Here is a 14,648-nt window from a genome sequence, read left to right as displayed (position 1 = left end):
TCCAGTAGTATCACGGAACTGCAGAGGCTGGTTTTCAAAATAAAGACACAAAATGCTGGAGTAACTCAGCGGGTCAGGCAGCCTCTCTGGAGAACATGGATAGGTGACGTGTCAGGTTGGGACCCATCTTCAGTCTACATTTTAGGTTGGGACCCTTGTTCAGAATACGTTTTAGGCTGGGACCCTTCTTTGGATAGGTTTAAGGTCAGGATCCTTCTTTGGACCGTGATTCAGGTCAGGACCCTTCTTCGGACTATGTTTCCAGTGGGGGCCCTTCTTTGGGCTACGTTTAAGGTCAGGATCCTTCTTTGGACCATGATTCAGGTCAGGACCCTCCTTCGGACTATGTTTCCAGTGGGGGGCCTTCTTTGGGCTACGTTTCAGGTCGGGACCCTTCTTCAAAATTCCTCCAGCCCCGGCTTCTGCAGAGTTCTGCCAGCACTTTGTTTTTCGATTGCAAAGAGCCTGGTTCAACCCCAGGTGAGGGGCAGGGAAGAGGGAGGGTATTGACGGCTAAAGAATGGACTGACGGAGGTGAAACACGATGCTTTTGATCTGGACAATGTTTAGCTGGAGGAAATGTGAGGCCCATTCAAGGCCAGATGCTCGACAAACAATGTGACAACACTGAGACAGCGGAAGGATTAAGGGAGGCAGCGACAAGGTTATGTATCGGTGTTCATGTATCAGGTAACCCATGTCTGTGCATGGTGTTGCCAGGAGGCAGATCCGTCCATAGCGCGGGGATAAGTTACTGTGTTGGTCAATGCAACCCTGAATTATTGTTGCTGCATGGTGCCCAGTTTCCACAAGGATCATCTACGTAGATGCTGTGGTGTTGTGAGAGTCTCTTCAGATTAGTGTGGGGTGTCGAGAAAGAACAATTTGCCTCAGGGAATCGCTCTGCAATAGAGCTACTGCTGAGTCTGTACCTGACCGCCAGTCCATAACCAACCGGGCAGTCGGTCGCCATTTTGAAATGCTTCCAGTACTTAGGTCGCTGACCCATGATTAGGTCCATAGGTCACTGGTTCAACTCCAGTTCGAGGGAGCTGCTCACACCTGTGGGTGGCTTGGTGGCACATAGAAACATAGACAATAGGTGCAGGAGTAGGCCATTCGGCCCTTCGAGCCCAAAGGAAACCCACGTGGTCACATGGAGAACGTCCAAACTCCACACAGACAGTACCCGAAGTCAGGATCAAACCTGGGTCTCTGGCGTTGTATGGCTGCAGCTTTATCAGCTACACCATTGTGCTGCCCTTTTGAGAGTGAAAATTAGCCCTGATATGTGGAACGGAGGAGCAGGTTGGAAGGGCTGAATGGCCTGTTCTTGCTCCTATTTCATGATCATAAGTGATAGGAACAGGATTAGGCCATTTGGCCGATCAAGTCCACTCCACTATTCACTCGTGGCAGATCTATCTCTCCCCCTAACCCCATTCTCCTGCCTTCTCCCCATAACCTCTGACACCTGTACTAATCAAGAATCTATCTCTGCCTTAATTATATCCACTGCCTTAAATATATCCACTGACTTGGCCTCCACAGCCTTCTGTGGCAAAGAATTCCGCAGACTCACCAGCCTCTGACTAAAGGCAGCACGGTGGCGCAGCGGTAGAATTGCTGCCTTACAGCGAATGCAGCGCCGGAGACTCAGGTTCGATCCTGACTACGGGCGCCGTCTGTACGGAGTTTGTACGTTCTCCCCGTGACCTGCATGGGTTTTCTCCGAGATCTTCGGTTTCCTCCCACACTCCAAAGACGTACAGGTTTGTAGGTTAATTGACTGGGTAAAAATGTAAAAATTGTCCCTAGTGTGTGTAGGATAGTGTTAATGTGCGGGGATCGCTGGGCGGCGCGGACTCAGTGGGCCGAAGGGCCTGTTTCCGCGCTGCACCTCTAAATCTAAAAAAAAAATCTAAAGACATTCCTCCTCATCTCCTTCCTAAAAGAACGTTCCTTAACTCTGAGACTATGACCTCTAGTCCTAGACTCTCCCACTAGTGGAAACATCCTCTCCACATCCACTCTATCCAAGCATTTCGAACGAGATGATGGCACAGACATTGTTTGGGACAATCCTTCCCCGGTCCATGTTTCACCTTTGCGGGTTTCGTTGTTGTTTTTGGTATTTAGTCAGAAAATATTCACACGTTGATGAACCATGAGTCTGGTTATGCGCTACTATGCACCCGACGAAACGAGCGGATTAGAGCAGAGCACTTTCTACATTCTTCAACTGTGTCCCATTGTTCAGCATTTCCCAGCAGCAGAGCGGAGCAGGAACCTATAACCAACAACATAATTCTGCAGTTATTAACTATTCAGAAACAAAAGCCATGGCTAATCAGTTAGTGTACTTGGAATTTCACCATTGAAAAGAATTGATCTGGAAAGATCTTCTGTATAACTCACCGTTGGTGGGAGGGGGAGGGTTGTATTCTGATGACCATCCTGTTATTAGAATTTATTTCACAAAGTGCTGGAGTAACTCAGCAGGTCAGGCAGCATCTCAGGAGAGAAGGAATGGGTGACGTTTCGGGTCGAGACCCTTCGAATTGATTTAGTGGGTTTCTCTCCCCTGCCTCCCCTAACTAACGTAGAACAGTACGGGAGATCGACAGGCCCTTCGCACCATAATATCTGTGCTGAACATGATGCTGAGACCATCTCTTACCCACCTGCACACAATCCATATCCCTCCACTCCCTGCATCTCCACATGCCAGAATGGTAGGTGCTCCTACTGACTGTGACACAACGGGTCAAATTGACCGTCCAACACATGGGTTGATGGTTCAAAGGCGGTGGTGATGCAAGCAACCAGTGACTTTTTTTTCCAACCATTAAGATAAGTGTATCTCACTTTGAAGTTGTAATCTATATTGCATTGTGGGTAGTTCTGTATGATTCATTGTCATGAACTTTATGCCCAGTTAATTACTTGTAATTTTGAAGGGACTTTTAAAAATAAACTTTTCAGGGGCGGCACAGGGGTAGAGTTGCTGCCTTATAAGCCCCAGAGACGCAGGTTCAATTCTGACTGCTGGTGCTGTCTGTACGCAGTTTGTACGTTCTCCCTGTGACCACGTGGGTTTTCTCCGGGTGCTCCGGTTTCCTCCCACACTCCAAAGGCGTGTAGGTTTGTAGGTTAATCGGCTCTGTAAATTGTCTCCAGTGTGTAGGACAGTACTAGTGTACGGGTGATCACCGGTCAGCATGGACGCGGTGGGTCGAAGGGCCTGTTTCCACACCGTATCATGAAACTAAACTCCCCCACTTTTCTTCCCCAACCCCCAACACCTGTCCCGTCCTTCACCCTTTTCTTAACAAAAACATGGTCCGCAGGTTGGCACACAGTTCCAGAGGCACTGAAGTCCTTGCGTTACGCGGGTCAGAAACCCTCTGAACCTGGGCAATGTCGGCATGCTACACGGTCGCCATAGCCGAGCTCCACCCGATCATACCATTGTACATGCTTGTATTCACTGGAGTTTAGACGGATGAGAGGGGATCTTATAGAGACGTATAAATTTATAAAAAAGGACTGGACAAGCTAGATGCAGGAAAAATGTTCCCAATGTTAGGGGAGTCCAGAACCAGGGGCCAAAGTCTTAGAATAAAGGGGAGGCCATTTAAAACGGAGGTGAGAAGGAACCTTTTACAACCAGAGTTGTGAATTTATGGAATTCTCTGCCACTGAGGGCAGTGGAGGCCAATTCACTGGATGGATTTAAGAGAGAGTTAGATAGAGCTCTGGGGGCTAGTGGGATCAAGGGATATGGGGAGAGGTTGAACACAGGTTATTGATTATGGATGATCAGCCATGATCACAATGAATGGTGGTGCTGGCTCGAAGGGCCGAATGGCCTCCTCCTGCACCTATTTTCTATGTTTCTGTCTATGTTTCTATTAATGATCAGCTGCAGAAAGACTATTCTGAGTTTAGAAGGATGAGGGGGGGACCTCATTGAAACTTACCGAACAGTGAATGGCCTGGATAGAGTGGACGTGGAGAGGATGTTTCCACTAGTGGGAGAGTCTAGGACCAGAGGTCATAGCCTTAGAGTTAAAGGATGTTACTTTAGGAAGGAGATGACGAGTAATTTCTTTAGTCAGAGGGTGGTGAATCTGTGGAATTCATTGCCACAGAAGGCTGTGGAGGCCAAGTCAATGGATATTTTTAAGGTAGAGATAAATAGATTCTTGATTAGTACGGGTGTCAGGGGTTATGGGGAGAAGGCAGGAGAATGGGGTTATGAGGGAGAGATAGGCCAGCCATGATTGAATGGCGAAGTAGACCTGATAGGCCGCGTGGCCTAATTCTACTCCCATCACTTATGAACATGAACATTCCCCTCCAACTGTTCCTGAGGCCAACAGATGGGATGGCACAGTGGCACAGCTGGTAGAGCTGCAGCCTCGCAATGCCAGAGACCCGGGTTCGATCCTGATCTCGGGTGCTGTCCGTGTGGAGTTCCACGTGCTCCCTGTGTCAATAGACAATAGACAATAAACAATAGGTGCAGGAGTAGGCCATTCAGCCCTTTGAGCCAGCACCGCCATTCAATGCGATCATGGCTGATCACTCTCAATCAGTACCCCGTTCCTGCCTTCTCCCCATACCCCCTCACTCCGCTATCCTTAAGAGCTCTATCCAGCTCTCTCTTGAAAGCATCCAACGAACTGGCCTCCACTGCCTTCTGAGGCAGAGAATTCCACACCTTCACCACTCTCTGACTGAAAAAGTTCTTCCTCATCTCCGTTCTAAATGGCCTACCCCTTATTCTTAAACTGTGGCCCCTTGTTCTGGACTCCCCCAACATTGGGAACATGTTTCCTGCCTCTAATGTGTCCAATCCCCTAATTATCTTATATGTTTCAATAAGATCCCCCCTCATCCTTCTAAATTCCAGTGTATACAAGCCCAATCGCTCCAGCCTTTCAACATACGACAGTCCCGCCATTCCGGGAATTGACCTAGTGAACCTACGCTGCACGCCCTCCATAGCAAGAATATCCTTCCTCAAATTTGGAGACCAAAACTGCACACAGTACTCCAGGTGCGGTCTCACCAGGGCTCGGTACAACTGTAGAAGGACCTCTTTGCTCCTATACACAACTCCTCTTGTTACGAAGGCCAACATTCCATTGGCTTTCTTCACTGCCTGCTGTACCTGCATGCTTCCTTTCATTGACTGATGCACTAGGACACCCAGATCTCGTTGAACTCCCCCTCCTCCTAACTTGACACCATTCAGATAATAATCTGCCTTTCTATTCTTACTTCCAAAGTGAATAACCTCACACTTATCTACATTAAACTGCATCTGCCATGCATCCGCCCACTCACACAACCTGATGGATTTCCGTGTGGATTTCCTCTAGGTGCTCGGGCTTCCTCCCACATCCCGTTCGCGCGCGGGTTTATAAACCTCCCCTTGTGTGCTGTGAGTGGATGAGGAAGCGGGATAACATATGCCTAAACAGTGTCGGAGACCCGGGTCCCATCCTGACCTCTGGTGCTGCCTGCGTGGAGTTTGCACGTTTTCAGTGACGGTTGTATTTCCTCCGGTGTACCTGGCTTTGCTGCCGGGATTGTGGGCATTGTCCCTATTTTCTCATCAGGTCATAAGGAATAGGAGTAGAATTAGGCCATTCAGCCCATCAAGTCTACTCCGCCATTCAATCATGGCTGATCTATCTCTCCCTCCTAACCCCATTCTCCTGCCTTCTCTCCATAACCTCTGACACCTATGCTAATTAAGAATCTATCTATCTCTGCCTTAGAAATATCCACTGACTTGGCCTCCACAGTCTTCTGTGGCAAAGAATTCCACAGATTCATCACCCTCTGACTAAAGGATTTTCTCACTTCAAAGGAAGCCATTCAGCCCATTGAGTCTCTGCTGGGTGATCAAAGTCACCCCATCAATCCTCTTACTCAATTTATTTCCATTGTTCACCTATTCTCTCTCATGCATGTTAATTGGCCTTGGTAAAATTTCCCCCCTCGTGTGCAGGGAGTGGATGAGAAAGTGGATGAGAAAGTGGGATAACGTAGAATTAGTGTGAGCGGGAGATCGATGAACTCATGAAGGGCCTGTTTACAATCTGTTTCTCTAAACTAAACTTCAAACTTATTAATATATCCAGAAAATAAACCAGACATCAAACAGTGTATGTAATTTACTTTCTAATCTCTCTTCATTATGGGTGGTTTGCTGGAAAGTCAATTGATGAGGTTATCTGTTAAATGTAATTGCTATCCAAGTTCAGCGGATTGATGCTGTAATGTTTATATATCCACGGTCTGCCTTTCAAGTCGAGTTTTTGAGGTCAAACCACAACTTGCGTCAATTGCAAGCAGCTGTAAAGAACTGCTTGAGGTGTCATAAATTCATGTTATAGAAACATAGAAAATAGGTGCAGGAGTAGGCCATTCGGCCCATCGAGCCAGCACCGCCATTCAATATGATCATGGTTGACCATCCAAAATCAGTACCCCGTTCCTGCTTTTTCCCTATATCCCTTTGATTCCGTTAGCCCTAAGAGCTAAATCTAACTCTTTTAGGAGCAGAATTAAGCCATTCGGCCCGTCAAGTCTAATCCGCCATTGAATCGCGGCTGATCTATCTTTCCCTCTCAACCCCATTCTCCTGCCTTCTCTCCATAACCCCAGTTACCCTTACTGATCAAGAATCTGTCGCTCTCCGCCTTAACAATATCCATTGACCTGGCCTCCACGGCCGTCTGTGGCAATGAACTCTGCAGATTCACCACCCTCTGATTACAAATGAATTCCGCAGATTCACCACCGTCTGATTTGTGAATGTGGTTTGATGGGGTGTGGCTCGGGACCAATGTGGAAATGGGAAATGATACGTAGGCTGTAGTTGGGGTGGTGGAGGGTGGGGTGGGCGGAGAGGGGAGGGGTGGGGTGGGGAGAGGCAGTGTTGTTGTGTTGAGACCATACTGATGAAACCTGCCGTCTCTGCTTTGGTCTCAAGCTTCATCACTTGCTGTACAATGAGGAGACATTTCCTTGTGGCTCAAGAGTCAAGTCATATTATGTCTTATCGTCATATGTCCCGAAACGGAACAACAAAATTCTTGCTTTGCAGAAGCACAATAGGCGTGGAAACATACGACTCAGTAGCTACCAGAGTAAACAACGGAAAAAAGTTAAATAAATTAAAATATATATATTGTGCAATCAAGGAAGTTTAGTGGGTGTTCCGAGTGTTCAATAGCCTCTTGGTGGTTGGGAAGAAGTTGTTCCTGATCCTGGACTGACCAGTTTTCAGGGTTACAGACTTTCTTCCCGATGGCAGGGGTGAAATGCCTGGGTGGTGTGGGTCTCTGATGATGCTGGCTGCCTTTTTGAGGCAGCGACTCCTGTAGATCCCTTCGATGGTGGGGAGGTCAGGACCCGTGATGGACGGCTCCAACAAAAAATATGCGATGGACTGTTTCAATGTGCAACAGCTTACAGCATTAACAAAGGACTGAGAGCATTTACACGATGAAGCTGCCAAAATGTTTCTCTCAGGCAGTACATTGGGATAGAGGATGACTTGCCTTCCACTCCATTTTGTGGGTTCTGAGATGACTCCTGCACTAGTGGCACGGTGGCGCAGCGGCAGAGTTGCTGTCTTACAGCGCCAGAGACCCGGGTTCGATCCTGACTACGGGTGCTGTGTGCACAGAGTTTGTATGTTCTCCCCGTGACCGCGTGGGTTCTCTCTGAGTGCTCCGGTTTCCTCCCGCACTCCAAAGATGTGCAAGTTTTACAATACAATACAATACAATATACAATATATCTTTATTGTCATTGTACAGGGGTACAACGAGATTGGGAATGCGCCTCCCATACGATGTAATAATTTAATTAATTTAAACAACAACAACCCAACGAAACAAATTGTAACAGTTTTAAAACAGAATAAAGTGCAAGTAGATCTGTGCCGGATCACTGTGCGATGTGACCATCCGGCTCAGCAGGACCGGTTCATAGCAGCTATGGCCCTGGGGATGAAGCTGTTCCTGAGTCTGGAGGTGCGGGCGTAGAAGGCCTTGTATCGTCTGCCCAATGGAAGGAGTTCGAACAGACTGTTGCAGGGGTGTGAAGAGTCTTTGTGGATGCTGGTGGCTTTTCTGAGGCATCGTGTGTTGTAGATGCCCTCCAAGGCTGGTAGCTGTGTTCCGATGGTCCTCTGAGCTCTATGGACTACCCGCTGAAGAGCTTTCCTTTCTGCCTCCGTGCAGCTGAGGTACCACACAGGGATGCCATGCGTTAGGATGCTCTCTATGGTGCAGCGGTAGAATGTCGTCAGCAGCTGTTGGGGTAGACCAGACTTCTTCAGTGTTCTTAGGTAGAACAGTCGTTGCTGTGCCTTCTTGACCAGCGCAGCAGTGTTAGTGGACCATGTTAGGTTGATTGGCTACGGTAAAATTGCAAATTGTACCTAGTGTGCAGGATAGTGCGAGTGTACGGGGCCATCACTGGACCCGTTTCCGCACAGCCGCCCCTCAATGTGTTCCCTGGTGTGAGGCTAATGTGGGCTTTGCCATCAATGTTAATCTTGTGATTTGGACTGACGGAGGCCTGGGGCACACAGGCTGCATGAGCCTGTTGCAGCAGGCTTGGACACACATGGAGGCAGGCAGAGATTGCAGCCACCCGCTCTGACAATCAGTCCACGGCGACTTGCCCCAGCGTTATTGACGGCTTTTCTGCTTTGCCTGAGGGGGGAAACTTGGGAACGTCCAGCTGGGACATCTCAGTAAAGGTTCCCCTGATCTACCGGTCTGTGGTGCCAGTTGCTGCTCTTCTTTTAAACAACTTTTTGAGGTGTGTTTGCATTAATTTCAAGTGCTCAGCTCTGCACTGTGTCGGCTGCCAGCGAGGTATAAATATAGGAAAACTCTAAGCAAAAACCTTTCAGTTAAAACAGTATCGGTTTCAATCCTGACCCCTTGCTACAGAAGGCTGTGGAGGCCGAGTCAGTGGTACATTTAAGGCAGAGATAGATAGATTCTTGATTAGTATAGGTATCAGAGGTTATGGGGAGAAGGCAGGAGAATGGGGTTTGGAGGGAGAGATAGATCAGCCATGATTGAATGGTGGAATAGACTTGATGGGCTGAATGGCCTAATTCTACTCCTGTCACCTTACGACCTTAAATTCTCCAAATTAACCCATTGTTAAAAAAACACCTGTATTTTTCATTTCTTCCATTAACTAGACAAAGCCATGTCCCTCCCCATCTCGAAAACTCTCTCCTGACCTAGGTTCACCCATTCCTCCAATTCTAGCTCTTTATCAATCTTTGAACCCATTTGTCCTCGTGTCAGGAGATGTGTGCTGATACTTCCCGGACTCCTTCTGCATTTAATTAATTCCTGACCTCCAGCTCCATCCAAGACCGCAAGGAATTGCAGCGGATTGTGGACGCAGCCCAGACCATCGCACAAACCGACCTCCCTTCCATTGACTCCAATCCTCGGCAAGGCCAGCAGCATCATCAAGGATGAGCCGCACCCTGGCCACTCCCTCCTCTCCCCTTTCCCATCGGGCAAAAAGTATAGAAGTGTGAAAACGCACACCTCCAGATTCAGGGACAGTTTCTTCCCAGCTGTTATCAGGCAACTGACCCATCCTACCACAACCAGAGAGCAGTGCTGAACGACTATCTGCCTCATTGGTAACCCTCGGACTGTCTTTGATCGGACTTTACTGGCTTTACCCTGCACGAAATGTTATATCCTTATCATGTATCTATGCGCTGTAAATGGCTCGACGGTAATCACGTGTTGTCTTTCCGCTGACTGGTTGGCACGCAGCAAAAGCTTTTCACTGTACCTCTGTACACGTGACAATAGACTGAACTAAACTAAAACATAACCTGTGTGGGAAGAAACTGCAGATGCTGGTTTAAACCAAAGATAGACGTAAAGTGCCGGAGTAACTCAGCGGGACAGGCAGCATCTCTGGAGAGAAGGAACGGGTGACGTTTCGGGTCGAGACGCTATCAATGCTGCCGTAGTGTGGAGTTACCACAAAGTGTTCTTGCACAGTGCAGGTCTTGCACTCTGGGCTTACCATGAGCCTGTGAAGAAGATCCTCCTGGTAACGTAACAGTGAGCCTGCAAACCTAACACAACGACAGAGGTCATTGCTTTTACAGGAAGGATGCCACCTGTCCTTTGCACATAAAGTTGCTCCGTTAATGGTACATGCGCTGGTCTGTGATTGTCTCCCTTCTGCCCAGTCATAAACATGCTGAACGGTCGACTGGTTCGCTTTATTGAAGGGAACTTGTCGTCCCCGTTCTGTCTGACCTCCGCCTCATTCCAATTGTCCTCTTCTGTTCGACCCGTTATGTTTCCTGAAGTGGCCCGAGTGAGTCACTTAGTTGTAAACACTAATCGCCCCTCAAAGCCCATCGCCACCATGGTGGCTAGAGATGGATGAAGGTGAGCTGTAAATGTGTCGAGCAGAAGCACAGGGGACTGGGTCGGTAGCATTCATCACAGGCTATCAAATGAAAGAACGCACAGAACGTAGAAAGGGACGGCAATGGAACGGGTAAGAGGAGTGGGTGGGGGAGAAAATGGAGTGGGGGGGGGCAGAGAAAAGGGGTGTTATATGGGGGAAGGGGGATGAGGGGGGTTTTAGATTTTTAGATTTAGATTTAGAGATACAGCGCAGAAACAGGCCCTTCGGCCCACCGGGTCCGTGCCGCCCAGCGATCCCCGCACACTAACACTATCCTACACCCACTAGGGACAATTTTTACATTTGCCCAGCCAATTAACCTACAAACCTGTACGTCTTTGGAGTGTGGGAGGAAACCGAAGATCTCGGAGAAAACCCACGCAGGTCACGGGGGAACGTACAAACTCCGTACAGACGGCGCCCGTAGTCGGGATCGAACCTGAGTCGACGGCGCTGCATTCGCTGTAAGGCAGCAACTCTACCTCTGTGCCACCGTGCCGCCTTTACTCAACATTGGGGAACACAACATTCATACCTTTTGTGTTGTAAGCAATTTCCCAAGTGGAAATTGAGGTGGCAGATTCAGTGCACTCAATGGGTGGGGAAGGATTGGGGGAGTAGAGAAGGGGGTAGGAGAAAATGGGAGGGGGGGTTAGGAGAAAAGGGGAGAGGGGAGGGGGTTGGGAGAAAAGGGGAGGGGGTTGGGAGAAAAGGGAGGGAAGGGGGTAGGTGGGGGGAAAGGGCAGTAGGAATAGAGGGGGAGAGGTAGTGGGGATAGGAAAGAAGGGGGAACGAGAAAAGGGAGAGGTGAGGGGTGGGACAAAAGGAGGGAGGGAAGGAGGAGAGGGGAGGGGGGGTCAGAGAAAAAGGGAGAGTGGAGGGGGGTAGGAGAGAAGGGGGGTAGGAGAGAAGGGGGTGTTATAAGGTGAGGGGGAGGGGGGTAATGGGTTGCATTGACACCTAAAACGGGAGCGTTCGACGTTCGTACCGTTGGGGGGTTGTAAGCTACCCCAGTGGGAGACGTGGTGCCGGGGTGGAAGTGTGTTCAATGTTCTGGGGCCCTGGGCTCGAACCGGCCACTGATTTCCCCATCGGCCCTGCCTGGCACATCTTTGACCAGTCCCTCATCCCGGCGCTCCAGGGACGGGTCGGTCGGTGGGAGAGATGGAGGCAGGGATGTGCCCGCTGGGAAACGGCAGGGCGGGAAACGGACGGGTCCGCTCCTGCGGGGTATTGACGTCTGGACATGGGCCCGCAGCGGATGGGGGGGGGGGGCGGGGGTCACGGGGGGGGTCACTCAGCCTGGCCCCCCTGTCTACACATCCGTTCATCAAGTGGTCGTGTCGGAGTCTCAATGCGCCCACTTCACCAGCTGCGGGCCCTTCACACACAGGAACACCTGTTGCCAACACCACTGGAGCTGGGAGCGAGAGACAACTCCACTTCCCCCCACCACCACCAAACACACATCACACAAGAGGGGGCCGTTTGGATAGTCATAACATTTTACAACAAGATAAGGGAGACAAAGAGCTACCAGGATGGCCAATCCTGAATCCTGAAACAATTTACACTGGTGATAGTTACAATGATTAAAGGCATTCAGCTGCCTTTGTTCAGGGGCTGTTTGCGAAGGTAAATAAAGAGGTCCCGGGACTTAGAACAAGAGGGAGAATCATTCGAGGTCGAGACCCTTCTTCAGACCACACATGTCCCTCTGTGCTTCACAGGGACAGGTGCAATGATTCTCCCTCTTGTTCTAAGTCCCGGTAATCACCCATTCCTTCTCTCCTGAGATGCTGTCTGACCCGCTGAGTTACTCCAACCTTTTGCGTCTATCTTTGGTTTAAACTAGCATCTGCAGTTCCTTCCCTACACACTGTGTGGTAAGGGTGCCTGGTTTAATGATAGCTCTGTGAACACTGCCAAACATTAACGCTAATGAATGGATCTATAGCCACTGAGAATGCTGCAAGAGTTTTTGCACTGTTTTTGTTTTGTATATTGTAGGTCGGAGATACAGCGTGGAAACAGGCCCTTTGGCCCACCGAGTCCGCGGCGACCAGCGATCCTCGCACACGGACACTATCCTACACACTAGGGACAATTTACAATTTTACCAAGCGATCAGCCTAAAAAATCTGTGCGTCTTTGAAGTGCGGTAGGAAACCGGAGCTCCCAGAGAAAACCCACGCGGTCACGGGGAGAACGTACAAACTCCAGACAGACAGCACCCGTAGTCAGGATCGAACCCGGGTCTCTGGTGCTGCAAGGCAGCAACTCTACTGCTGTGCCACTGTGCCGCCAAGTATATAATTTTCATATTATTCTGAATAAAGTTTATTACAGGCAGATTCATCCCAGGAATGATTGGGTGAACATATGATGCGCGTTTGAAGACGCTGGGCCTGTACTTGCTGGAGTTTAGAAGGATGAGAGGGGACCTCATTGAAACTTACCGGATAGTGAAAGGTCTGGATTGAGTTGATGTGGAGATGATGTTTCCACTAGTGGGAGAGAATCTGGAACCAGAGGCCATAGCCTCTGAATAAATGGATGTACTTTTAGGAAGGAGTTAAGAAGGAATTACTATAGTCAAAGGGTGGTGAATCTGTGGAATTAGTCAATGGATACTGTGGAGGCCAAGTCAATGGATATTTTTAAAGTGTAGACGGAAAGGTTCTTGATTAATACAGGTGTCGGGGGTTATGGAGAGAAGGCAGGAGAATGGGGATGAGAGGGAAAGATAGATCGGCGGGGTAACTCGATGGGCCGAATGGCCTAATTCTGCTCCTAGAACATGTGAACTTATTTTGGGGGAAAAAGAACAAGGAGTGCATGGATTCTGCCACCCCTACCACCCATGGGCATTAGAAGGTGATTGCCACCCCTACCACCCATGGGCATGAGAAGGCGATTGCCACCCCTACCACCAATGGGCATGAGAAGGCGATTGCCACCCCTACCACCCATGGGCATTAGAAGATGATTGCCACGCCTACCACCCACCCATGGGCATGAGAAGGCAATTGCCACCCTCCCCACCCACGGGCATGAAAAGGTGATTGCCACCCCCACTCACCCATGGGCTTGAGAGGGCAATTGCCACCCCCACCCGCCCATGGCCATGAGAAGGCGATTGCCTCGAACTGTAAATTTGCAGTGATGCAGTAAATCGGTAATGAAGCTAAGTCATCTCCCACAAGCAGCTCACAAACCGCAAGCTGGCGTCAGGAAACGTCCGACAGTGGGCGTGTGTTTTCCACATGTTGTGTGGGCGGGTGCATTTCAGTTCTGAAAAATCAAAGACGTGCAGGTTTATAGGTTCATTGGCTTGGTATAGTTGCATATTGTCCCTCGTGTGTGTGTGTGTGTAGGATAGTGTTAGTGCGCAGGGGTCGCTGGTCGGCGTGGGGCGAAGGGCCTGATTTTTGTTGTTGTTTTTTTCCTTTTTTTTAGAGATACAGCGCAGAAACAGGCCCTTCGGCCCACCGGGTCCGCACCGCCCAGCGATCCCCGCACCACTACCCAACACCCACTAGGGACAATTTTTTTTAACATTTGCCCAGCCAATTAACCTGCAAACCTGCACGTCTTCGGAGTGTGGGAGGAAACCGAAGATCTCGGAGAAAACTCACGCAGGTCACGGGGAGAACGTACAAACTCCGTACAGTACAGCACCCGTAGTGAGGATCGAACCTGAGTCTCCGGCGCTGCATTCGCTGCAAGGCAGCAACTCTACCGCTGCGCTACCGTGCCGCCCGTATCTGTTTCCGCGCTGTATCTCTAAACTAAACAAAAAAACTAAAACAATAAAATGCTGCTTCATTCAAAGGAAGGCTTAAGTAGTTCATTTAGACCCTGTAACTCGATGTGCCTTTTGATTTGAGAAAAAAAAACCCAGCAAATGTGCTTTCTTAGACCGATTTATCAACTGTGGAAAGACATCGAGGCGATTGACTCTCTGGGAAGATGTGGCCATCAGTTTAATGTTGCAAACACACGAACATATGGAGTAAGAGAAGGCCACTCGGCCCCTCGAGCCTGCTACCCCATTCCATCAGATCATGACTGGGCTGATGTAAATTCAACTCTGCATTCCTCCCGTGATAACCTTCCACATCCGCCTGCCCACCCCTGCCTTG

The 14,648-nt window shown here is 49.4% G+C and overlaps 1 protein-coding gene across 2 annotated transcripts in view; it reads left to right on the top strand.

The window, feature by feature from the left end:
• bcar3 (BCAR3 adaptor protein, NSP family member) overlaps positions 1–14,648 on the top strand; it is a 167,498-nt gene that overhangs the window by 35,916 nt on the left and 116,934 nt on the right. The window lies entirely within an intron of this gene.

The sequence above is a fragment of the Rhinoraja longicauda genome, chromosome 11, assembly GCF_053455715.1.
Source record: "Rhinoraja longicauda isolate Sanriku21f chromosome 11, sRhiLon1.1, whole genome shotgun sequence".
NCBI classification, from domain to species: Eukaryota; Metazoa; Chordata; class Chondrichthyes; order Rajiformes; family Arhynchobatidae; genus Rhinoraja; species Rhinoraja longicauda.
This window is presented reverse-complemented; position numbering and strand designations above follow the sequence as displayed.